This window comes from Alligator sinensis, unplaced genomic scaffold, assembly GCF_000455745.1.
Source record: "Alligator sinensis unplaced genomic scaffold, ASM45574v1 scaffold347_1, whole genome shotgun sequence".
Taxonomy (NCBI): domain Eukaryota; kingdom Metazoa; phylum Chordata; order Crocodylia; family Alligatoridae; genus Alligator; species Alligator sinensis.
The window spans coordinates 638,314-664,124 of NW_005841922.1; the positions used below are offsets into that span (position 1 = coordinate 638,314).

A 25,811-nucleotide genomic window follows, 5' to 3' on the forward strand; every position below is an offset into this window, starting at 1 on the left:
CCCCCCCGACTGACAATTTTGTGTTGCAACCAGCTCTGCTTACTAATATATTTTATATACTGGTTCCATTGTAGATCTTACCTAATTGCAAGAAAACAGGAACATCAACCTGAAGGGAAAGTCCATGGGCCACAGGTCAAATATTGAAACAAACACAGTACAAAGAGCATGTTCTCTCATCAGTTGAATGAAACTAGTCATGTGAGGGGAGTGGTGCTCTGCCTATGTTAGCTGTGCCTTCTCTGTCTGTCTGTCGGTCTTTCTCTTTAGTTGTTTGGAAGGACAAATCTAAAGGCATACTCAAAAAGTACATATTAGTTTGAAATGAATTGTTGTGTAAGTAATACTTACTGATAATGCTAATATTTGTATTGTCACAGTGCCTAGCAGCAGCAGTTATGTACCAGGATCCTGTTGCTCTAAGAACAGCACAAACATAAGTGCTTAAAAATGTTTCAGATAGTTTGAAAGAGGAAATGGATCTGGCTCTGTTTAAAGCCTTTGCTTCACTGCAATTATTGGTAATAACAAAAGAAATGTGTTGTATTGCAAATTATTTGTCTCTCTTGAGCTTTTGCAAATCTCCAAAGTTCTAACTTACCTGCTCTTCGTTGATGACCCAGGGAGGCTGCACTTCTGTAAGTTCAGAATAACTGAGCAGCATTTAACCTTCAGCTTTCCTGTAAGGAGACAAGCTTCTTATAGTCTGAAAAAAACGTAAAAAAAAAATCTTTAAAGAATATACTTGCCTTTCTACTAGGTTAATGCATGGTACTGTGTAAAAGTCAAGTGGAAGTGTTTAAAACATCCTCTGACAGAACATTTTATAACCAGTGTAACAAAATAAAACCAATGCTCAAACAGTAAAACCTTTTTCTCATTCTACCTCTTCAAGGTTTAACAGGAGTCAACTGTTGCAATAACACAAAGTGTATTTTTAGGTCTTGGAACATTGACCTGTGCAATCCAGAACATATTAAATGGAACCAGTGAAATGATCATGTTGGGCAGGTATAAAGCTCTGAGCAAACCTTTATAACCTATTAAGTAGAAAGCAGTAGTAACTAAAATGATTGCTCTGATAGTTTTTAGTGCCCTTCTGTCCAAAGATCTGTGGATAATTTATAACCCAGAGGCATTGCTTCATCCACTGATGAAACACAAGTAGCTGCCTTTGTGATTGAAGATGGCCACACAGATAACTTTTCTGCTTTCCCTTGCTGTTGTGCAGTTACCTTATCCAGAGGCAGGAATTCCCTCTCTGTTGACAGCTCACAGATCTACCTCTCTGGTGCTACCTTGCTGCTTATTTCCAATCCAAAATCTTGGCCTACGTGTCAGACATCATCAAGGATTCCTAGACATCAGCTCAAGTTCAATATGTCCCAAAGCCTTTATCTCCCCCTTCAGATCAAACCCTGTCTTTTTCTTCCTTTTTCTGTCTTCCTCTGCATACCACCACCATCCTTTTTGTCACATAAGCCCCTAACCGCAGCACTGCCTTCGACTTTGGCCCTCTTTCTGTGTCCTTGTATCCAGGCTATGTCCGAGTCTTTTAGACTCCCACTGTGTGACATTTCTAAGACTCCATGTTCCTAATCATTTTCATGCATCCCATTGCCCACATTCATGACTTCACTGCCAATTTTCAAACTCTATAACTATGTTAATACTTCTGTAACTAATTCATGCAAATATGAGAAACAGTTGCACTTGAAGCCATCCATCCTTGTTGTTCTTGATGATGACATGCTCTGTATATTTGATATAATCCAATAAAGTGTACGTTTGATATAATCCAACTGCAAAGATCATCTCCCAAGTCTCTTCCACAGATCTCCCGCTTTCCTGCTGTGAGATCATCACATGTATGATTACAGCTGTAATCAGTGTGGAGCAGAAAGGATTTCTGCTTTTGAGGTCTCCAGGTCAGAGCGTGTTGTCTTGAGTAATATGGATGCATATGACAGCTGTTATGCAGTGCCGGGCCCTAAATGAAATACTGAAGGGACAACCTGCAGGGGCCTTGGCTAGCCACCAGGGGTCGCTGTGGTGTCTGCCGAGCTCGCAGCTTCTTTACCATGGGTTTCACTGCACCTCTGCTGGATCCAGACAGGACAGGAGCAGCCAAGAGCAGACAGCTGTGGCAACAGAGACCAGAAGTGGTGGGAGCAGATGGTGAGGGTCCTATTGCTGGCCCCAGACAGCACCATTTTCCCCGCAACTTTCAGTTACCTGGCTAATGTCCTACTTGCTGTCCAGACACTGACCTGCCCACTGAACTATTGTAACTTTTGTGTGTGTGTATGCACTGAAAGCCAGCATAACCCATTTGATACCTAGTGTACCCTTTTTAATGCCTGACGAAGGGTGATTGTACCTGAAAGCTTGCAAAGAACTTTTATTAGACTAACTGAGTAGTTGGAAAAAAGTTATCACATCTACCCAAAGAATCGTGCCTGCCTATGTCCTTAGACCAACATGGCTACAACCGAAAACCCAGTATCCTTTTTAATAAAACTGAGTTGGCAGGAAACCTGTACAGGGTTTTGGTAGCACAGTGGTTTCATGGTACCAAGAGAGTCCAGGAAGGCTGACCTGACCTGGTACTTTTCTGCTTTTGAGGATGTTCACAGAAGTGATGCCACAACTTTGAGACCCACTGCTGTTCAGCACGTCCCCTGGCCTGTTCTGACTAGGTATCTGCCAGCATGTATTACAATACTTTATTTTTCTGTCAAACACATAGTAGATAGTTGAAGAAAACTGTTTATTGAATTTAGTGCAGCCTCCTATCCAAAAATTGCTGGTGGTAGGTGAGCAGGAGACACACAGTTCAGAATATGACTGCTTTAAAAATGTAACATAGTTGAGCCTGGGAAAAGTCAAGGTGCTGTAATTGATATTATTGAAACTGTGTCCCAGGATGGTGCTAGGAGGTACAGGTACTGGTGATTCAGTACTTTCAGAGGTAAAACAGAGGGCAAAATGTCATGGAGAATTTTAATCCTGTTTCTGAAGAATCTGGGAGAAACGCATTACTTCAGTTTCCCGTTGCAATGGTGGGCCAGAGGGAATTTGCAGCCCCAGGAAAGAGAGAAGAAAAAACCATTTTTGGACACCAAGCAAGTTCTGATTTTGATGTCACGTGAGACATTAAATATGAAGCCTCCCAGTACTGTGTTACAAGCATGTTAACATTTTGTAGATGAGCGGTTTGCTCTGTTCATGTGATCTTCAGTACGAATCTTTTAAATCTGATAATTTCAGCAACTTTTCGTTTTGGGCACATTCAGCTAAGTTGCACTGCCTTTATCAGCACTGAAAACAAAATGCCTGCTTACTGCATTTCTGAGGCTTATTAAATTGAAGTAAGCTGGCATTAACAGTCCTTTTCAAAGCAGTTGTCTTTCTTTCATACTTAGTGTCTCTTACAGTTGGTTTTGAGACCTTGTCTCTGAAAGGCAATTTAGGGATTTTAGACAGAATAAATATAGTGAATGGCATCTCTGCATCACACTGTGAGGCACTGGAAGTTGCGTAAGAAAACTGTCATGGCCAAAATTAGTGAGGCAGTAGTAGAAGGCTTGTTTATATATACCATGGGGTATTTATAATACCCCCCCGGACAAGCCGTGGCTCCGTCCCACGCCTACCCAACCCCGACTGGACAGCGCTTGCCCCAGCCCCACCCCACTCCTCCATCATCGCGGGGACCTTGATCTGCCCCTCCTTCCCTTCCCTTCCCCCTCTCCTTCCACCACACCAGACTTCCCAGCTGCATTCACCTCTCAAAGCTGCCGGGCTGGTATCAGCAGTCAGGTCAGTATTGGCCGATATGCCTTTTTAAAAATTGGCTATTGGTATTGGCCCCCAAAATATCAGAGCACCGCTATCATGGTTTATTGCTAATAGTGGGCCCAGATACAGAAATGTGGATTTCTGTGGCCCTTTCTATTTATTAGTGCCTGAAGAGAGATTTTTTTTCTAGCATTCCACAGTTCTCTTTATCAGACGAGATGAAAATACATTGTTGATAGTTGAGAGCTACATGACTAAAGCTTAACAAACATAACAGTAAGAAGTAGCATTACGTTTAATTTTTTTGTTTTGGGGTCCATCTTCTGAAGGTATTTTGCATAGGTCTCTCTTTAGGGCAAGGGCTGTGAGATGGAAGAAAGGGCATTTTGTTCCCACAAGTCCTACTGTCCCAGTTGTATAGGTAGTATGATAAAAGATATTACCAGACGTCTCCTGCCCGTCATTAATTTTAAATGCAATAATTGATGGGGAACTCCTCATCCTTTTTATAGAGTCAAATTAAAATACTTCTAAAATTAGCCTATAGGAGTTTAGGGCTGTTCCAGCACTACCAGTTTTTCTTCAGGCTTTCCCATGGCCAACTGGAGCAGGTGTAACAGCAGTTAGCTTTTATTAAGCTATTTTGCTGCCAGGCAGTATACCAGAGTTCTGGTTTCTATTGCTTTAAATGTCTATGGTGTGTATTGGAATACATTGCATTCTTCATATGTTAATCATCCCATCAGTGAACAAAAGCAGTCAGGCTCCACCTGCCCTGAACTGAAATCCTGATGCACATGTAAGATATGCAAAAGATTTCAATGCAGACTAGTTTAGCCAAGGGGTTTCTCTGTCTCAGTACCTCTGGCCCAGTTAATTTTGGCTGGAATTAAGAGCAGGTTATAAGCACAATTCAGCCTGCTTTCAAGTATGGCCATTACTGTGAAAATATATTTGCCCAAGAGCTAGGGGTTAGTGACATGCATCTTGTTGCATTGAGACCTGCCACATATTCAAGGAAAATCTACCCAAACCAAACCACACGCTGGTGGATAATTGCTTGAGTTCTTAATTGGCTTTGAAGTCTAACTCCTGAAATCGTACTTTTGTTTTTTTTTTAATACTACGATTGTTGATTAGTCCTGTCCAAATAAAATTTTTATTTTTGCATGTACAAATATTTGCCATGGTATCGATTTTAAGCCCATTTTGGTTTTTTAGGGCAAAATGAGCACTGTTTCTGTAATAGGAAAAAAAATTGGTGCACTTTTCTGTCTGTGCCTCAAGTTTTGTTTTCAATGTATTGCCAACAGCTGTCAGTCTCTGTGTTCGTAGCATGCAGTATGAATCCATAATGGAGTAACATAGGGGCAGGGTGGCATGCTTAGCTTTCAAGTCTCTTCTTTTAGAAGCATGTTAGATCAGCTAAGTGCATAGGGTTTTTTTGTCTTCAGAGCTTGAAAATAATAACTGTTGTAATGAAAGGGGGGCGGGGGGAGATGGCAGGATTTGGAGGGGATGATGACACTCTATCATCATTCTCCCCTGCCCTCCCCAACCCACCCAAAGTAAATCAAACCATCTTACTTTCTTTTTGATTGGTTACTTTTTGGCATATTGGGGTAAAGACAACAGGCTGCTTTAAGGCTTAAGGTTTTTATTAAGCATCAGTGTCCCTCTGAAGGATTGTGTGTGTCTAGACAGTATCACTGAATGAGACTCAAATTTCAGTATGTGATGGAAGACTTTAACTAGCCTAAGGGTACACATGCTAGGTTTCAGGGGGACCTTGGGAAGGTTGCTTCTTTATTTATCAGTACTTATAGTAAAGATGATATCTTTTAGTAGACCAACAAGATTTTTCCAAAAACAAGGTTTTACCCCATGGCCAGATTGTGGGGGTACAGACTGTGGAGGGCTTTTGCCTTCCTCTGTAGTGAAGGGCACAGCATCTCTACTACGAGTCCTACTGCCTTTTCCTCTAGAACAATACAGCTACAACCTGGATACTTTATATTTATCATATGTTGCTGCTTTTGTCTAATTTTCATTTATGAGTTGAGCAGCTATAACATGCATCCTTGACCTTTCCATAGTTAATACAATTGAGTAGGTACTGATTATATGCTATACGCACCTTTAGAATCTGATTCTATAAAGTTCAGAATTGAAAATCTCTCCTCTTCTTCAAATTACCCTTCTTGTAGTTGCAAGATGCAAAAACAAGAAAGAGGAGATGATGAAAGCAAACAGATGTGGAGAAAGGACAGAAGGATCTAATTTTTCATCTGTTCCACAAAATAAAAGCATAGCCCCAGTTGTCTTGAAATGTCAGGTGACTATTTGTTGTTTTGGTTGTTTTTTAGAGCAGCGGTTCTTAACCTTTTTTTGTACCAGGACCTGTTTGTAAACATCAGTCGCCAGTCCTGACCCAGTGCTCCTCACTCCAGACCTGCAGCCCCCTGCCCCCAGTGTGTGGGCCATGGGGTGGGTGCGTGGGACTAGGGGAATATGTGTACCCCAAGGAGGGTATGTGTCCCCAAGCAGCCACTTGCAGGCTGGAGCTGCCAGCCTACAAGGGAAAAGCCACTGTTTCCCACTTCTTTTTCCATTAAAGGACAATCTATTTTTTAAGTTTGTTGATCCATTTTTAAGTCTGTTTGTGACCCTTTCATATATTCTTGCAATCCACTTTTGCATCACGACCCATGGGTTGAGAAACGCTGTTGTAGAGGATTTCTCTCTCGTAGTGGGAAGATAGTTCAAGTCCTTTGCACAGAGAAGAATAATCTGACTGATGAGATGCATGCTCTTTTGAAACTGAACTCATGTCATTCTTCCTCAGTCCACTTTCTGGCTGCACCAGTTGGATGGTCTTTACATTTAGAGACCATTATGACCTAGAATAACTTTTAAGATTAAAATTGGCTTTTGATCATAAATAATCCAGCCTACTCACCTGACCCATGCACACCCTGAGCCTTTTCTCTTCACCTGCTAGAGGACAGCTGCGGTATTGTTAGCCCAATAAGCCAGTGTACCCAATCAGTTTACTATGCTGTTTTCTTGGAAGACTTACACTGGCAGAAACGCCAAATTAAATTAACTCTACTGTCATGCAAAAAGCCCCAGTCTTCCAAATTCAACTAGTGATTTCTGGTCCGTTCCTTATGATTATCATCTTCATGCATATATCCAAAGAAGAATTAATAAATTGGCTGCTTTATTTCTTAGCTCTTTAAAATAGACTGCAGTCTGTTTAAGTACATATCCTTCGGATGAAAGAAAGATGCGTCCCTATCTCTGCAGCATGCACATATCCAATCTTAATGTAAAACATACTCATTAGCCAGCAGCCTGGTTTTTTCTGACTTAAAATCCCCAATTTTTGGTTTAAAAAAAAAGTAACCCCAAATCCACATTTTCCCGTGATTTAAATGAAACACCACTAATATATACAGTGGTGTTCCATGATTAAAGTGAATTTAGGGTTCTTTTTTTTTTTTTTTTAAACTGAAAATTGGGAATTTTTTTTAATCAGAGAAATCCAGGATCCCTGCTCATTAGGCACACAGTGCTGTCAGGGCTGTAGCATGAGCAGCCCTGAAAATCATACAATCAGAGAAGTAGGGCTGGAAAGGATTCCAGAGATCATCTAGTGAGTCCAGCCCCCTGCCTAAGGCAGGATCATCCCTATCCAAACCATACTATACAATCCATAATCTAAACCCTTCATAAAACTACCATCAATCCTGACGTAACACTGTAACTTGCCACAGGTAAAGCAGGGGAACCACAGCAGCCAACACCCTGCTTATATAAAAGGTTGTTAATATACACTCAAGAGATCCTAGGTAGAGGGCCATGCCCTGCACTAGAGAAGAGGGCAAAAGCCCTCCACAGTCTGTAGCCCCACAATCTGGCCATTCCTTCCTGATGCCAGATATGGAGATCAGTCTGATCCTGAGAGGAGGGAGAAGACTCTGTAGCCAGGAGACTCTCTTCCTTGGGCTTTTGAGTCCCAGCCTTGGCTGCAGCCAGTACCCAGTTAGTATGCATTTAACTGGAAGTCATTTATTTTACATTTTAAGATTGTGCACGCTTAAGTAATGCCTACATTTAACCAATATGCATTGCAATGCAACTAGTTTGAGGGGTGGGGGATGGGAAATAGAACTGTTTGTGTTATTCTGTTAGCAAATCGTACATTCATTCAGGAAGTTTATAGGTAAAGTATGCAGTATCTGCCATTGTGGTTTGGTTTGAATTTGCAGGATGCTTTCAGTCAGTTCCAGTTTCCACATGGTCAGTGGTTATAGTGTCTGGTGTGCAGCAGTGGGCCTTGTTCTATAGTGACATGGGGTGCTTATTCCTTATTTAGAGCTTTGTCTCTGGTGTGTGAGGTTGGATTGTGGACCTTATCTGAACTGTGATCCAGCCCCGTGCCCCTTCTCCAGCTCATGGGGCTGGATGAGTTTGATACCCCCCCGATTTAGATCTGTTTGGCCTATTTAAATCCATTGTTTCTATTTCCAGTTTAGAGAGTTAGTGTGCATGCGCATGTATGTGTATGTTTTCGTGTAATGCACTATTTTTCTCTTGTCTTGCTATTGAGGCACCTGCCCATGCCATTTTCATAGACCACACCTCTTAATGACCCTGATTCGATTACACCCTGAAAGGTTTACAAGTAATTTCCCCCTGGGTGGAGCATTGCTCACTGGGTGGTGTGAAACTGTCCTCTGGGGAATTGTTGATCTCAACCCTGCACCGCACCCTCTTTCCAGCCAGTGTATTTTGGGTGCCTGCTGAGCTATGCATTTGACTGAGATGGCAGAAAGTGATGGGAATCTCAACAGGGAAAAACCCCATTTAAACTTATTTCAGCAATGACTGATGAATGAGTGAAGTACCGCTTCATGTCCATCATTCACAATTCCATCTTTAACTCATTGTTGTATCCTTAGTTATCATGAGTAGCACCTGTACCTGTACCTTTGTTCATGGGCATACCTGCAATGGCTTAACCATTGCTCATTGTGCTTAGCATAAACTTTTCTAACCTCTTTTTAGTGAGTCTTTTACATGAGTTAACTACTTTTTGATGAAAGAATCCTACCTGGTCTGAATGTTTTGTATGCCAAAATGTTAAAATAATGTACTGAAGTGTTTCTGTTGAAGCATGCTGAAATCATAGAAAAGTAGGGCTGTAGGGGCCCTCAAGAGGTCATATAGTCCAGTGGTCCTCAGCCTTTTTTGTACCAGGACCCATTTGTAAGTATCAATGGCCAGTCCTGACCCAGTAAATAAAGTAGAAAACAGCCCCCTGGCCCTGCTGGTACCCCTCACTCCTGACCCCCTGCTCGCAGGCCCCAGTCCCCCAGTGTGTGGGGTGCAGGGCGGGGGGGCGGGCACATGCTCCTCAGATTTGTGCACCCACAGCAGGCACAGGGCAGCAGCCTGGCTGGATTGGCCCAGGCAAGAGCAGCCTCCACAGCCCAGCAGGCAGGACTTGGCGTGGGAGGACAGAGCTGCCACTGCTACCAGAACCCCCACACCAGCCACACGGCCAACAGTGGGAGGAATAACAGATTGGGGGGGGCCTACGGTGGCCTCACCTTCTGCTGCCACCAGCCGCATGTGTGCTGGATTGCAGCTCTATCCTGAGTCCGTGACCCAGCTGCCGTCACTTACCTGAAGCCATGACTGTACCCTGGAGAGCAGGTGGGTTGTCTCTGCCTCCCCACTCCCCTGACACATTGTCTATGTGTTCCCCCCACCCCATAGAGCTACTCTCTGCTGCCTGGCTGCCATATGCATGTGTACGTGCATGTGGTACCCCCTGCCTGTTCACCCTCCTTCCGCTTCCCCCGACCCCAAGCACTGGAGCTCTGCCAGCCTGCAAGGTGTTTTTCTCCTTTAAAGGAGAATCCATTAAAAATTTTTTTTGATCCATTTTTTTAAAGTTTGTTCGCAGCTCTTTCATATATTCTTGTGATGCACAGGTTGATCTAGTCCAACTCTCTCTCCAGGCAGAGGCATCCCCGTTTAATCCATCTCAGTCAAGACTCTAACCTGCTCTTAAAAACTTCCAAGAATGGAGATTTCCCAGGCTTTCTGGGAAGCCTGTTAACCACCCTCACATTCAGAAAGTTCTTCATAATGTCCTACCTACATTTCCCTTGTTGTACTTTAAGGCTGGTCTTTCTTGTCCTGTTCCTTGCACCCAGAGAAATATTGATCTGTACCTGAAAAACAGCCATTTCTAGGCTCCACCTCAAACCTATTGAGAGTTGGTGAGGGATTGTCAGAATCTTCTGGTCACATGATGGTTTTTCTTGTCCGTAACTTTCTAATGACAGGGTTGAACTAGCACACATACATTTTTCTTAGGATGCTCTCCCAGGAATTCAGGTTCCCTTATCTTTTAATTCAGTGTTCTTATTTGAATTTGTGTACAGCCTAGAAATTTAAATAAAAATTTTAAATTTCTTGTCAAAACTAGGGGTGAGGATTTAATTTTCCTTGTAGCAAGTTATATCAGGTATCTCCCTAAAACAGAGCAAGAACTGTAGCAAATGTATGTACCGCTTCCAGAAAAGTTTGTAATTCAGTGTAAACACAAATTCTGTTACTGATAGCTGGTAACATGAACTTTTCTGTTTTTCCTGTTCCAGTGCCTGAAGGCTAATGCTGATTGATCTATGTTGTAGGTGCTCTTTAAATCTCTATCCTTGTCCATTGCTGAGGTACTTGCGATACTTTATAAAACCTATAAAACAATTACGGTACGTCCTAGAACTTCTGTATAGTGGAGGGCTGCAGAATTTTAAGCATCAAAAGCACACAAGCAGTTATTTCTAATTGTGTAAAGGTGGCAATAACTCTTTAGAACACAGCAGAATAGCTTTGATAGTTTATTTTTCCTGGTCTGATTGAATGCCATTCATTGTTAAACTCTGTAAAAATGCAGGCTTCAGTCTTAACAAAGAAGCGATGCAGCTGTGCTATTTAAACCGTAAGGAACTACACAGATTTCAGAAGTGTCTAACACACAACATATACTAAGGTTTACATTAAAACATTATTCTAGCTTTTCCTCTGGCTTGTTGTAATGCTGCAGTCTGTTGCACACAATAACTTGTACCTTTTGAGATTTGACATAATTAAAACAAATTTTACCAGTGCTGGTTGATATTGCAAACTGCTTGTCCTAAAATGTAATTAGAGCTAGGTATCAAGTAGACCTTGAAAGCTTAAAGGGCTAGTTTATTAAAATGCAATAAGCATCACTTTGTCAGGTGAAATTAAAAAAGTTATGAGTTAAGGGCTCTCACTGCTGATGATTTATTTTTTTTCTTCTCCCAGATCTGTCCCCTCATGTTGTTGCTTTTCCTTCTCTTGCTCCCTTCAGCCATTGCTTGAATAACCTCTGCCCTTGTGAGCTTTTCCAGTGGCCCCTGACCACTAGAGCACTAGCCTAGAGCCTTGTTCAGCGCAGTTCAGAAGGCTTTGTCATGCAGGATGGTTGCAGACGTTAAAAAGAAAAACCAAAACCTGGCGCTTTCAAACTTGGTGCACTCCCATGCTGAGCCTAGCGCTTGTCCCGAAGAGGCAGTGCCTTAGTTGGACACAGCCTGATGTCTGTATAGATCAGGTGGTTTAGTGGGACTCTGTTGGTGCTTTTATCTAATAGCTGATTGACTCAGCTTTAGATAAAAGCACCAAGAAGCCCTGCTGAAGCACCTGATCTATAGAGATGCTGGAGCTGGGTCAAAGTACCATGCTGCTGCTTCTGGTAAAGTGCTTTTTTTTCTTTTCTTTTCTTTTTTTTAACATCTGCAAGAAACCTTGAAGCTTAATGGTGGTTGGAGGAGGATTCCAAGTATGAGGTGGTACCTGGTAGGGCTTGCTAATATTGAGTCTCTTATCACACTGCCATTTAGCTTAGTAATTTTTAGCAGTTGTTGCAAGTGATATGCACTCAGCATAAGCCTTGTATGACCAAGAGAGAAATGGTAGCTTTCAGTGTGAACTGGAACACGTAGCTTATCTGGATCTTTTGAGGGAAGAGGAGGATGTGGAGACAGGGCATGAGCTGGTTGGTAGAAGGATGAATTGAGATTTGGTGAGGCTACTTACATTTCTTTAGGTGTAATATTTAGTATTCAGACCATCAGTTATTTAGTAATGGCTCTATTTAACAAAAAATAAAAGCCTAAACTTGTGGTTCATGCAGTTGTTGGTTACTGACTACCAATAATTTGAGGTAAAAAGAAAATACAAGGAAATACATTATAATCTCAAAACCCATTTTGGAAACAGTGCACTCATGTAACCTTCCAGACCACATCCTAGCAATAAACAGTTGTTCCCCACTAGGAAACCAAATGAGAAATCGCCTTTCCTGCCAAGAAGGAGTTCTCCTCAGTAACATGCCTATTGTGTTTTAAGGAATGAGCATTTTACCAGGAGTCCTCACACAAGATCAAGGGAGCTTAAACTTTTGGTTACATGATTGGATGAAAGTACAATGTAATTCCTAAGTCAGTGTAAAAGTTACACCTTGAAATACGTATCGCAGACTTTTGAAGGTGGAGGCTTTTTGAACAGTTGCATTGCCACATTTCTCAAATAGGGTTGCTCCCAGACCAGAATGCAAGAGTAGCTTTAAATGGATCACATTAGATAGCCTAGAGCAGGAATCGGAAGTATACAGCCCTCAGGCCATATCCATCCCATAGAGCCACTGGATCCGGCCCATGGAGCTGGGAGGGCTTTGCCTGTGCCTGCATCCACACCAAGGCTGGACAGCAAGGAGGTGTCGGGGCCGGGCAGTTGCCCTGGACCCCTCTCCTTCCCGTCCTCCCACAGGCTATGGTGTGGGCACAGCTTCCAGCCAGTGGGGAACTTCAGTAGGGCAGTGCAGCTTCCAGCTGGTCCCATGCAGCAGCTAGGAGGCAGGTGTGGGGTAGGGAGAAGCAGTGGCATGGGCACAGCTTCCAGCTTCTGGGTCTGATGTAGGTACACAGGCCAAGCCCTGTGTCACAATGTGCTGTTGAAACCACCTGGCCCATGTCAGACAAAAGCCAGGTTGTTCTGGGCCATGGCTTGTAAAGGTGTCAGATGCCAGTGTGGCATACAAGTCACAAAGGCCTGGGTTGTCACATCTTGAAGAATATTCTAAAAGAAGGCAAGGTTTTTTGGGTAGATGCGATATCTTTTATTGAACCAACTAGGTAGTTGGGAAAAAGTTCTTAGCAAGCTTTTGGGTGCAATCACCCTTCTTCAGGCATTGGGAGTCTCTGCTGGTCTGAGACTCCAAGGAATGAGAGAAGCTGGAAGTGTGACAGGAGGTCAGTGAGAATGTAAATAGGTAGAAATTAGGAAAACAGAAGGTAGAGCAGGGAAGTGGGGTGGGGGAGGGAATCAGTGGGGGGAGAGGGGAGCCAAAGGTGAGTAAGGGAGACTCTACAATAATAGTAATTCAAGGTAGAAAAGAGGCCGTCTGTGAAAAAGTAAATAGCTGGAAATTAGGAAGACAGGGCTGAAAAGGAGGGGAGGGAAGGAAGTGGCAGGGGAGGAAGAGAAGTGTAAGAAGTCAGGTCTGGCAGGTACCTGGTGAATCAGATGTCAGGCAGGTTGTCATGTGTCATAAAACTATGTCTGTAGATTTCTATCAATATAGAAATGTCTATTGAGTCCGTGATCTTTTGTATTCAGTAGATGTATGAAGTGAAGTTCGTAGGTTCGTCTACAAAAGGTGTTTTGTAAGTTCCCTTTGAGGATTAGAACTGAGAGATCAGAGATGAAGCGATTGTCCTGTGAGAAGTGTGCCCCCACAGGTAGATGGGTATTGTTGTCTTTGATAGATTTCTGGCATGTGTTCATTCTGGTGCGCAGTTGTTTGGTTTCTCCTACATATTTGCCATCAGGGCATTTGGTGTACTGGATGAGATGTATAACATTTCTGGAGGTGCAGGTGTGAGATCCAGGAATGGTGATGGTTCTGTTGTGGTGTGTGCATATTGTGGGAGTGGTGGAGATGTGTTGGCAGGTTTTACATTTCTTGTCCTGGTATGGTCTGGATCCATTGGGTGTGGTTTAGGTCATAGTGAGTTTGCTTCTGGTGATGAGGTTAGCAAGGTTTGGTGCTTGCTTAAAGGCTAGGACGGGTGATTGTGGAAAGATCTCTTTAAGAACTGGGTCTCCTTCTAGTATGAGTTACAGTGGTTTGAGGATTTTCCATTTTGGGATGGAAATAGGGATTTCCAGCCACTGCTGAAACGAAATTTTACGTTCAGCTGGCATCCTTTGACATTTAGATTTAAAAAAAATAAATGTTTTCATTGATTGAGAGTTTAGATTTTCCTCCTGCATCGTTACTTCGAAAGTTCACATACCCCAGTTGGCAGGTACAGACACGTCTGTGCCTGACATGTGAACAGCACTCCTACCAGCCAAGGGAGTGGCCTCCTACCTAATGATTAAATCGTCGAGTCAGTGGTGTGCTGCATAGTGTAGATGCCTGACAAGAAGGTTTCTTCTCTGAGGAGTTTGCACAAAATAGCATTTTTCTTCCAACTGCAGATGCAGCTTTCCCTGGTGTGGAATTTCCCCAATTTAACCTAAATCTTTGTCGCCCAGGTCAGAGAACTTGGGCACCTTTTAATGTTAGGGCTTTAATATGCAGCTTTTCATGTTCTGGACTCTGGAAAAGTAATAGAAAAAAATCATCTTTGTTACCTCACTTAGATTGCTATTAAACTTGGATCCTTTCTTTTCTTCATGTGATTTTTCTTTTAGAAGCCCTGTTACGTTCCCCATGGCTGTTCAAAGCCTAGATATCAACTGTTCTCTCTTCAGGTTAAGAACTAATCTTCTTTCTTCATTACAGTCCATCCTCACCTGCCATGATGTTCCCAATACTACAGCTAACATATCTGTAACTAATTTGTCTTCACAGATATTCTTGACCTTAATGTCTCATCTCATCACTCATAATGATCATTCAGTCTACAGCCTGTTCCTGCAGAAAATATTTTATTTAGCTCTGTGATGCATGGTGAGTCTAAGATGCTCTGAATCATGTGCCTTTGGTCCAGACTGTCCTATCTGTGAAACCCTGTGAAAATGTAGAAGCAACAGTGTTTCCTTTGTGACACATATTCTAAACCCTCACATGGAAACTTCCCCAGAGTGGGGGGAGAGGGAGATGGAAAAGGAGAAGGGATAATGCTTTTCCTTCCAGTCTTCCTCATGCGGAATCCGTACTAGTTAAAGCTTGACTAATTTTTCCCAGGAAGAGCTGTGGGAATGGGACAAGTATCCATTGGTGGTAGCTTGGCATCGTGGAAGTGTATTGTGAAAACATTATGTTGATATAAGATTACAGGGACAGTGGACCAGGTATGAAGTTCCTGCTCAGCTAGTCATGGTGTGTCCTTGGAGAGCAGCCACAGGTTTTGGACAGGAGAATGAGAGACATTATGTATAATTGCAGAGATTTTTCATTCACTTATTTTTCTTTCATTTTGCACTTGATTGAGTCTTATAGAAGCTTTCCGTGACACACTCTTGTGGGCAGGTAGCCATACAATTTAGTGTTCAGCATAGAAGTGTACATTCTTGGGATTTTGAGACAAGATGAGTAGAGATGGTTTTAAAACAGTCCAGGGCCAGATCCTGTGATAATGGAAATCAGGGTAGCATTATTGATTTAAATGGTAGTATGCATACATGTTAAAGGCTCGGATTAAAGAGATTTAAGAGTCTCAAGGCAAAGAAAACCAGGCTACAGAGTTTTAAGAATTGTTTGTTTTGTTTTTTTTTTTCAAATAAATCTTTTGGTTCTTATGTGATAAGTGATAAAGGTGAGATTGGTGAGAACATACTTGTTTAATGGCCTCGAGTTTTCTTTATTTTATTTCCCCTCCAATTCTTTTCATGTGTTCCGATGATAATTGGTATTAGCACATGAAATATCCCTTTGTACAGTAGGAAAAAATTCAGCATGCACTGTTGCACCCTATGTGAGATGATTTCAGACAGACTTTGGATTCCTTGTGTCAGCATTCCACACTGTTCCAATGGTGAGATTAATTAAGGAATTATTTTAGGATTTTTTTCCCTTGTAAAATTGCTGATAGCATGTTGCTTATATGGGGAGGTAGGATGACACTCCATTTCTCTTTTTGAGCTGACTACCTCAGCAAAATGGGTCAGCATCATTAGGGCTTCTTCGTAATGAAGCACATGCTAGATAGAGTGTGTGGGTATGTGTGTATGGTATTAGGCCCTAAATATTTTAGGAAGAAGTGAACTTTGTGTTCCAGTACCTCACCAGAACTGGTCTGTCTTAAATGTTGTCTCAATCTTCATATCCCCTCTGCTTTTCTTTGACTGTTGCTTCTCCTTCATATCCTTCCATGATATGAACATTGGTGAAGTGGCTTCTATTATTTGGTTAACCATAACAATTAATTTTCATTTTGCTTCCATTTGCCCTAGAGAAAAGCATGAGAAAGAAACAACCTACTTGCTTTGAAATCAGTGAGAACTAGGAATGACATACCTTAAAAAACGACGCTCGCTGCTAAGCATTAGTGCACACGTGCTTGCTCTTGTGAGCTCTTTCCTTTTCCCTCTTGTTCTGCATCCTTTGGCTTATGTATTCTCTCTGCTTGATATTGTAGCTTTCTCCTTGCTCTTTATGCTGCCAGTTCATTCTTTCTGGTGCTACTTCCTTTCTTGCTTGCACACTACAGAATAAGGGTCGCCAAATGAGCTTAAATAAAATGTATTCATGCCACAAAACTGCAGTCAAAACTGGCTGAGCAAACCATCCAGAGATTTCAATTTCCTTGTATTCATTTTCCTGCCTTCACCTTTAGGATTTGCCACCACAGATCAGACCTGAGGTCTGTTCTAGTCCAGAGGCCTGTCTCTGGGGGTTACCTGTACTAGATGCTTCAGAGGAAGGTAGACAAATTTCATACAAGTCAGATGTAAACTCTACTCTCCCTGTTCAATTCCAGTTTAATATCTAGGGCACGTCTATACTGCATCTGTGATGAGCCCAGGGGCACTGCTGGAGTATGCTCAGTAGGCCTGTGCAAAGTGGCTAGTATTTGCTTTGGATTCGGATTCAGCCAATTCGGGGAACAGTGACTCGATTCAGTGATTTGAATCAGTCCCAAATCGATTCGGTTGAATCTGATTAGGAGATTTGGCCGCTGCTGAATTGGCCACATCTCCGGATCGAACAGGCCCCATCCCCTTCCTGCTCTCCTAGCCCTATCAATGGCTGCCCCACCTGGCCCCAGCGTCTCAGGACTTAAAACAGAAAACAAAACCCCACACTCACCAGCTCCTGCCAGGTTGGGGGGGACTTCTGCCACAAGCCTCCAGAAGTCCTGATGACCGCTGCAGCAACCGGGGCGTGCAGGGCTTGTTTGTTTGTTTGTTTGTTTTTTAAGTGCCCGGACACTGGGGCCAGGCAGGGCAGCCATTGACGGGGCTGGGGGAGCAGGCCGGGCCTGGGGGAGCAGGCAGGGGATGAGGCCTGGCGATATATTCTCATTTCCATAAATTGTCCCTTTTCTTGAACTATGCGAATTTCTTAGCCACGTTGAATTATACAGATACATGATACACTGTATGATTTCTGTAGGTCACCTTTTAATTACACATTTAACTCTCCTAGTGTTCTAGATTCTCCTCTGTCTGGACTAGGGTGAATCCATGAGAGTGCAGCTGTGCGGTATGTGGCACTGTAGACCCATCTGCAGTGCCACACGCCACACATTTGGGATTTCCTGTACTGCTACCTTGCAGAGTGGTGGTGCCGCTGCTAGTTGTCTTGGGGAATCAAACATCCATGCGTGTCTGGACGTGGCCCTAAGTAGTGTGGAAGGACCTGAACTCTCATCTCATGCACTTGAACTATTCAGCTAGGTTGGATAGGTGAATTAAATCTTTTCATTGCTCGTCTACAGTTTCTGAAGCTCAAACATCTGTTTCCCCTGCCCACAGGTTAGTGACTTACTCTGGTCCATTTGTTTAAAGTTTAACAGAACCATTCATAATTCAGTCAGCATATTCGGGTCTATTACAACAATTGTAACCCACTACCCAGTAACACAGATGTTATCCGGAGTCCCTATGTTTGACTGTATCTGATCCCAAAATTACTAGTGTTTCTTAGGGTTGTTGGTTGTAGCCATCTTCGTCTGAAGACATAGTTGGTCTAATAAAAGATATCACATCTACCCAAAGAACCTTGCCTGCCTAGTGCTCCTTAGCTTTATCTTTTCTTTCACTTGTTAAAATTCCACAGTAATTAACACTTACGAAGAATCAGTGGGCTGAAATGACACAGGGAAAACTTAAATCTCTAGGCAAAGGCACTTGTTTTCTGAGCAAGAAGGTTCATTTTTAGTTCACCTTTTGGCTTACGGCTTTTTAAAAATGTCCAGAGTAAAATTATGTAAATTTTTAAAGCTCTTATCAGTCAAAGTGAGAGGGAAAGAAGCTGAAAGATGAAATGTTGTTTTACCCTGTGGTGGAAAAAATAGACAAAAGAGACAAGAATACGAAATAAATTTTTGTACTATTTATTAGAAGACAGTATTTTAAAACAACAGCCTTGGAGGGTGGAGACACTGTAGGTGGAGTTTGATGCATATATTTTTTTAACTCCCTCCTTTACCCACAGGCATTTGTTTGCAGCTGTCTTTGATGTGAGTCATCATTATAGTTATCAGCTCTTTGAATAACTCTAAGTTATGTTAAAGCCTTGCTAAATATCTGGAAGCACCAGCTGAGGTATGAGCTTCCTTTGGAAACTGGGAGACTGAGAGGAAAGTAAGACAGAGTTCAGATTTATGTTAATGTTGTAGGGAGTTTTTGAAACTCTTGGATACAGTGAATTGCTGATTGAATGATAAGTGAAGAATAAGGTAAGGACATTATTTGTTTATTTATTTATTTCCAGAAAGTAAATGTTTCTTTATTATTTAGGTTCCTCTTTAGCCCTAATGTCTGAGACTTACGTAACAGTAAGAACAAAATCTGACTCGTTTCTGTTCTGGAAGTACCCGTATGCATATCCTCTGACACACGCATACACATGGGGAGATACAATTTGTTCTCCAAATTAATTCCACTGAATGGAAAGCACAAGATATAATGGATAAAATTATGCAAAATGTTTGAGATGATACTTCCTAAACTAAGCCTGTGAATGATCCTTTGTATTGTTTTGTGCAGCCCAACATAGGAAATGCTCATAGTGACATAATGGGTCATTTTTGATTAGTATTCAGTCTTAATAGGCTGCTATGTTTAACCTGTAGTTTTTACTTTGTCCACTACATTTTTAAACTTGCCTTATAGCAATTTTTAAAAGTTCACTAATAGTATCTTCAAAATGGTAAATTTTTGGTGTGTCTGCTTCCCTTGTTTCTTTGAGTTTTACCCCCCCCCACACACAAGAGCCTCCCCAAAAACAAAAATGAAATTTACAGTGAAATCATTCTGTAAAATCTTTGTTTCAAGGAGCTAGCTTTCCTGCTAAATATAATCAGCTTGCATAGTCATATCACTACAAATAGGGCTGATGCTTCAGAGAGGCACACTGAATAAATCTTTAAAGCACGTCTGGTGAATGTTAAGTACTTGAATTGGTCCTCTACAGGCATTGGGTGAAGGTGAATATTATCTTCCCTTAAAACATGGAAGGAACAAACGCTGGAAGGATAAGTGACTTCACTAAGGCTCTAAAGCGAGGTGGGGCAAAATACGGTCCATGGGCTAGAGTCAGCTTGCCAACTGATTGGATACAGCCTGCAGGCGGGCGCCCACCAGTTGATTGGAACCAGCGCACGGCTGCCTCGGCAGCACTCCACACGGGGCAGCCCATGCTGCACTCCTGCCTGTGTCTGACAGCCCCAGTAGAGTCGGTGGAAGGTATTTGGGAGCTGGAGCTTTGCGTGCTGAGGCAGGAGCCGCCTGGCAGCAGCTTCCTGCCTGACTGGTGGTATCCAGCATGTGCCCTCATGGCTGTCACCCTTCCCTTCATTACCTGCTGCCTGGAGCAGCCCAGCAGAGGCAGGAGGAGGTAGAGCTGCTAGAGGTTGGGGAAGCTGAACAGTACCCAGCTGCTGCAGCTGCAGTGGGAGCAGCCCCACTGGGAAGCTGTGCACACTGGTCAAAGCTGGGGTTGGGGCGAGCAGGCACAGGTGGGAGCTGTGGGCTGCCTCTGCAGGATCGGGTGGGTCTCAGCCTCATGCAGAGCTGCAGGCTGGGACCACATTTGCACTGTCTGGGTGAGCTTTGCTGCATGTGTCCCCACCCCCTCCTGCTCTGCACCCCCAGTTGGCTCCTGGGACCTAGAGTGCAGGCAGCCCCCTGCACATGTGCACCACCCTTATACCCCTCCCCCACAATATACAAGAGCAAGACTTTATTTTGAGCTATTATGCAATTGCGTTTATATTCACTACAGTAAAAACTCTGTTATCCAGCATCCCCCGGGAATGGGGGATGCTGGATAACAAAATATGCTGGTTAATTGAGTGGCCCGAGCAGGCGTCCTCGCCTGTTTGGACCGCCGCTTCTCCTGCCATGTCCAGGGCATCGCCACCCCTCCCGCGGCATCGTCGACCCTCCCGCAGGCCCTGAGGGACAGGGAGGCGGACCCTGCGCAGCCTGCTATGCTGCAGGCCATGGGGGCTCAGCAGCGCAGGCTGCTTTGCCCCAGGCCGTTGGGGCTCAGGGAACCGGAAGTGCCACAGTGGGCACTTTCGGTTTCACTTGACCTTACGAGCCGGCATGCCGGTTAATAGAACTTACCGGCTTGTAAGATGCCGGTTAACGCAGGCTTTTACTGCACTAACAAAAACATAAATCCGGACAAACACTTTTTAAAAATAAAATTAAAATATAGTTCATGTTTGATTGTAGTATATGATTTTTTTTTATCTATAATTTGTTAAAATGATATCGTCTAAAAGATTTTGTGTGTGTGATCCGAGACAGCTCCTCAGAACTCCTTAAGTGGCCCTCCTGCCAATATATTTGCCCACCCTGGCTCTGAAAGGAGTCTCTGTGAATGCCGAAGCCAGAATCCATGAGTTTCCTCCTGGTTCCCGTGCCACCTTGCATCCACTTCTGTTTATCCCTTGTAGAGGGGCTGCACTGGCTTACTAGCAAAATATAAGCAGGGAGGTTGGCATCGCCTCTTACTTTCTCTGCACGTAGTCTGCATGTAGAAATCAAGAGGCTGGTGAAGAGTTTTAGTGATACCAAAGGCCCAATCTGAGGAACTGAAACCACTTTTTAAAAAGGAGACATGACCCCCCTTTCCCATTGTTAACTCCCCAGAATTGGAGCATGGGGAATTGCAGGTGAGGGATTGGAGAGTCTCTAAGAGGAGGGGACAAATTACTCAATGTCTCTGAGCAGAAACCTGAAGTTAACTGTCATGTGCCCTATTTAAATGTTATTTAGATATTTCAGGAATAAGCAGAGAAGTGTGTGTCTGAGTGAGCGGAAGGGAACTTGGAATCCCTATTCTTTGATGGAAAATGGCCTAAAAGGTGAAATCAGAAAAACACCTAGGTTGTAACCTCAAGCAGGTATCACATCAAGTTTCTGAGAAGTGAATCTGGGATGTCACTTCAGGGAGTCCCTTTCTGCCCCCATCTTTAAGTACAGCACACTAGTCTCACACTAGCCAGAATGCCTGGAGCTGCTGGCTAGGTTGCTTTCATGCGTGCAGGAGAAGACAGAGAAGGGGGTGCGGGTGAGGGTGGTGTAGGGGAGCACAAAGGAATATATCTGCATTGCTATCAAAAGTAAATTGGCAGTCACGCTTAAGACTTCAGTTTTCTTTTGAAGTAATAATGCTGTTTTGATAGGTGAAGTTCCCTTTCAGATGACAGGCTTGGCATGCACTCACTTGCATAAATGATGCTAAATTTTATTTTGGGGAGGTAGCTGCAGTGTTTAAAAAATAAAAAAAAGAGCTTAGGGCTTGCTCTCTCGCATGTCTGTGCACTCATTCCTCTCTCCTTCTACATATGTTTCCTTTTTTTTTTAAATAAGATCACTCTTCTAGGTAGAAGGTGACAGGAGATAACAGCTGGCATACAAAGTATTTCAAGATAAACTTAATAAACAGAATGCTGGCCTTGGGTGACCCAGATAGCAAAAGCAGTAATCCCCCCCCTTGGCTTACCCCTACAAGATCTGAAATAAATACAATTTTGGGGGAACGTCCTTGTGCTTTTGAGCCTTTTAGCGGTTCATATTTTCTCTCTTTCTTTACAGCTGCAAGGGATAAAAACTTGCCTTTTTTTAAAATGAAAGCTAGACTTATATATTTTTACACTTTAGGGTCGAAGGTTTAAACTAAAAGAGGAAAAAAAAACAATTAATGTGAGATTTGGAGAAACTGTAAGAAACAAGATAATGATGCATATGTTAGGGGTTTCTAAAACTTTGGAACAAGGTTACTCAACATCTCAAAGCTTTTTCTGGTGCTGTTTTCCAGAGCCCTTGACAGTCCCTCTTTCATTTAAGTGTTGTGAACAGAGACTTATTTAGGTGCTATTCTTAGCCTGGATTCTATTTGTTCTTGCTCACAAGGTTTCTTATCACATGTTGCAAAGTTTTGTTAATCTGTGCATGCTCTGACATTCTCTTCAGGTTTGTTCAAGTCATTTCTTGATGGATTAGATTAAGCTTTGTTGATTCACTTGGGATGTTGTGGGCAGACATTTTATAACTAATCCATTCCCATTCCCCCTTCTGTTTCTATGGTAGAAACTCAACTAGTGTCACCATTTTGAATGATTAAAAGAACAAGTCTCAACAGGAAGAAGTGATTTTTATTGTCTACATACTCTACTGTATAGACATGCGTTGAGCAGTGCAATTTGTACATATGCATAAAGCATAACGCACTTTCCTGATTACCACCTACCCCCAAATAAGGCACATGCCTTGTTTTGGGAAGGCTGAATCCTGACTGCTGTTTAGCCAAAGATGCTGTTTTAATCCTTTCAAAGATGCTGCCAGTTTGGCAGCTGCTGTGAAAGGGCTGAAACTAACTGTGACGCTGCAGACAGTACTCTGCCCTTCCCTCTCTGTGGTCTTGGAGACGAGCAGAGCCAGTGGCAGCCAATACAGTATTCCTATACTTCTGTTCCAGCACAGAAATGAGCTTCCCCACTTAAGACATTGGGATCAATCTTGGAATGATGATTTTTGTGGGAAAGGTGTATGTGGCATGTGAGTAAATACAGTAATGGCCGGGGGGTAAGACACATGGATCTTTTTCTACAGCTATCCCAGATTACCACACCAGCATTAATTGTGCATTTTATGTAATAGAGTTTTGTTTAACAATGCATATTTTCTTTCTGAGCTTTATTCTTCATACTTCCCTCAGCATTATGCATGTAGTGGCTCTGCTCATATACGTAGAACCGTAACTGAAACTTCTCTTATCCTTATAATCCTAAAATAAGTTTCTTCTTCATCTTTGAGCATGACAAGGAAGAATATGGACCAAGGAACTGTGTTACTGTTTGTTCTTCTGCAGGTCTCTTTCCTATACAACATTTCTTGCTTCTTTGAGCCCAACTTGATCATATATGTATGATTCAGCCATCTAATCAGCCTCGTGATCAGGTGGGCCTTGCTTGCGTGTGCAGGATTTTCTTTGGTTTTCCATCATCTGTTTTCTGTCCCCAGTATTGCAATCCTTTTTGTTGTAGATCAGCCCTCTTCATTCATATACATCTCGGTCTCCTGCCTTCTTTTAGTCTTAAAATCAGTCTACTTTACACCTATTTGTTGAAGAATTCTCACCTGTATTGCCTCTAGCCTCCTTATTCATGTTTCATTTAATGCAGTTCTTTCCATTCCATAGTTAATACTGTTAATATGCAGAATTAATTACAGTTGCACTTCGATACAAAAAGCAACATTTTTCTTAATGTAGAATTTCATCAGTTTTTGTTCAGCAGATGTTGGTGAAGTGCATTTCTTTTTGCATCTTGGCCCTTGCTGGAACTGTCAGCAGTGATCAAGCTTTCCAGGTACACAGAAGAACCTATTTGTTCTATGACTTCTTTCTCGCTACATTTCAACACTTTTATTGATTGCCCGTTTTCATAGATTGATAGATGTAGGGTCGGAAGGGACCTTGTAGATCTTCGAGTCCGACCCCCTGCCCTGGGCAGGAGAGAAAACCAGGCTCAAATGACCCCAGTGAGGTAAACGTCGAGCCTCTTCTTAGACCCCCAGGGTAGGAGCCATCACCACTTCCCTTGGAAGTTGGTTCCAGATCCTAGCCGCCCTGACTGTGAAGTAGTGCCCTCTAATGTCCAGTCTAAACCTACTGCCTAGCAACTTATAGCTGTTATGCCTTGTTACTCCGGGAGGCGCTTTGGGGAACAAGGTCTCTCCCAAACCCTGCTGGTCCCCCCTAGTAAGTTTATAGATGGCCACCAGGTTCCTCTTCAGCCTTCTCTTGTGAAGGCTGAACAGTTTAAAGGCCCCGTAGCCTCTCCTCATAGGGTCTGCCCTGCTGTCCCCGGATCATGCGAGTGGCCCTCCTCTGGACCCTCTCAATGCTGTCCACATCCCTCCTGAAGTGCTGGACACAGTATTTGAGCTATGGTCTGACCAGTGTCTCAGAGGGGGAAGATCACCTCCTTGGCCCAGCTTGTGATGCATCTGTGGATGCATGGTAAGGTACGGTTAGCCCTACTGACCGTGTTCTCGCATTGTCAGCCCATGTTCATCTTGGAGTCACTAATGACTCCAAGATCTCTTTTTGCCACTGTGCTTTCGAGAAGGGAGTTCCCCAGCCTATAGGTATGCTGCTGGTTCCTACTGCCCAAGTGCAGCACCCTGCACTTGTCAGTATTGAATCCCATCCTATTTTCATTTGCCCACCCCTGTAACCTGTCCAGGTCCTGCTGTAATCTGTCCTTCCCTTCTAGCGTGCCCACCTCACCCCAAATCTTGGTGTCATCTGCGAATTGAAACAGGCTGCTCTTCACCCTGTTGTCCAAGTTGCTAATAAAGAAATTGAACAGTGCGGGCCCAAGGACCAAGCCCTGAGGGACTCCGCTGCCCATTTCCTTCCAGGTCGAAAATGACCTGTCCACCACCACTCTCTGAATATGACCCCTCAGCCAATTTGCAATCCATCTGACCGTGTAGGCATCAATGCCACAGTCACCTAGCTTTTTAATGAGAATAGGGTGGGAGATAGTGTCAAAGGCCTTCCTGAAGTCCAGAAAGACTACATCCACCATGATGCCTGTGTCCAATGATTTTGTGACCTGATCATAGAAGGCAGTCAGGTCGGTCTGACAGGACCTGCCCCTAATGAAACCATGCTGGTTGCCCTTGAGCATCCTCCCTGCTGCTGGCCCATCACAGATGTGCTCCTTGATAATCTTCTCAAAGAGCTTCCCCAGGATTAAAGTAAGATTAACGGGCCTAAAGTTGCCTGGGTCCTCCCTCTTCCCTTTTTTTGAAGGCCACGTTGAGGACTTGAAGCTACATTGACCCTCTTCCAGTCATCTGGCACCACAAGTGCTCATAAAGCCATGCCAGGGGCCCTGCGATAACCCCTGCCAATTCTCTCAACACCCTGGAGTGGAGAACATCTGGACCTGCTGATTTGAACACGTCCAGCCCCTCCAGAAGTTCTCTAACCCGGTCTTCCCTGACCCTAGGCTTGGCGGAGTTTCTCCCGAGTTTGTCCTGAATCTCGGTAGGGGAGTCCCAGTCCCTGCACAAGAAAATAGAGGTGAAGAAATTGTTAAAGAGGTCTGCTTTCTCCTCTGGTGTGACCACCAGATTGCCACGCATATCCTGCAGGGGCCCCACGTTATCCCCCAATGCTTTTCTTCATTCTCCCTATGTATTTAAAAAAGGAATTTTTGTTATCCTTGATGCTAGCCCTAGTTCCATATCTGCCTTAG

The 25,811-nt window shown here is 43.3% G+C and overlaps 1 protein-coding gene across 5 annotated transcripts in view; it reads left to right on the forward strand.

The window, feature by feature from the left end:
- The window catches only part of NEDD4L (neural precursor cell expressed, developmentally down-regulated 4-like, E3 ubiquitin protein ligase), a 288,447-nt gene that overhangs the window by 26,467 nt on the left and 236,169 nt on the right, over positions 1-25,811 (forward strand). Inside the window, exon 1 of one of the 5 annotated variants that reach the window (XM_025198471.1) lies at positions 18,628-18,761. The exons of the other annotated variants lie outside the window; for them this stretch is intronic. The gene's annotated coding sequence lies outside the window, so the exon portion shown is untranslated. Of the gene's footprint in view, positions 1-18,627; positions 18,762-25,811 lie in introns of those variants that run through there. 5 annotated transcript variants of the gene reach the window in all.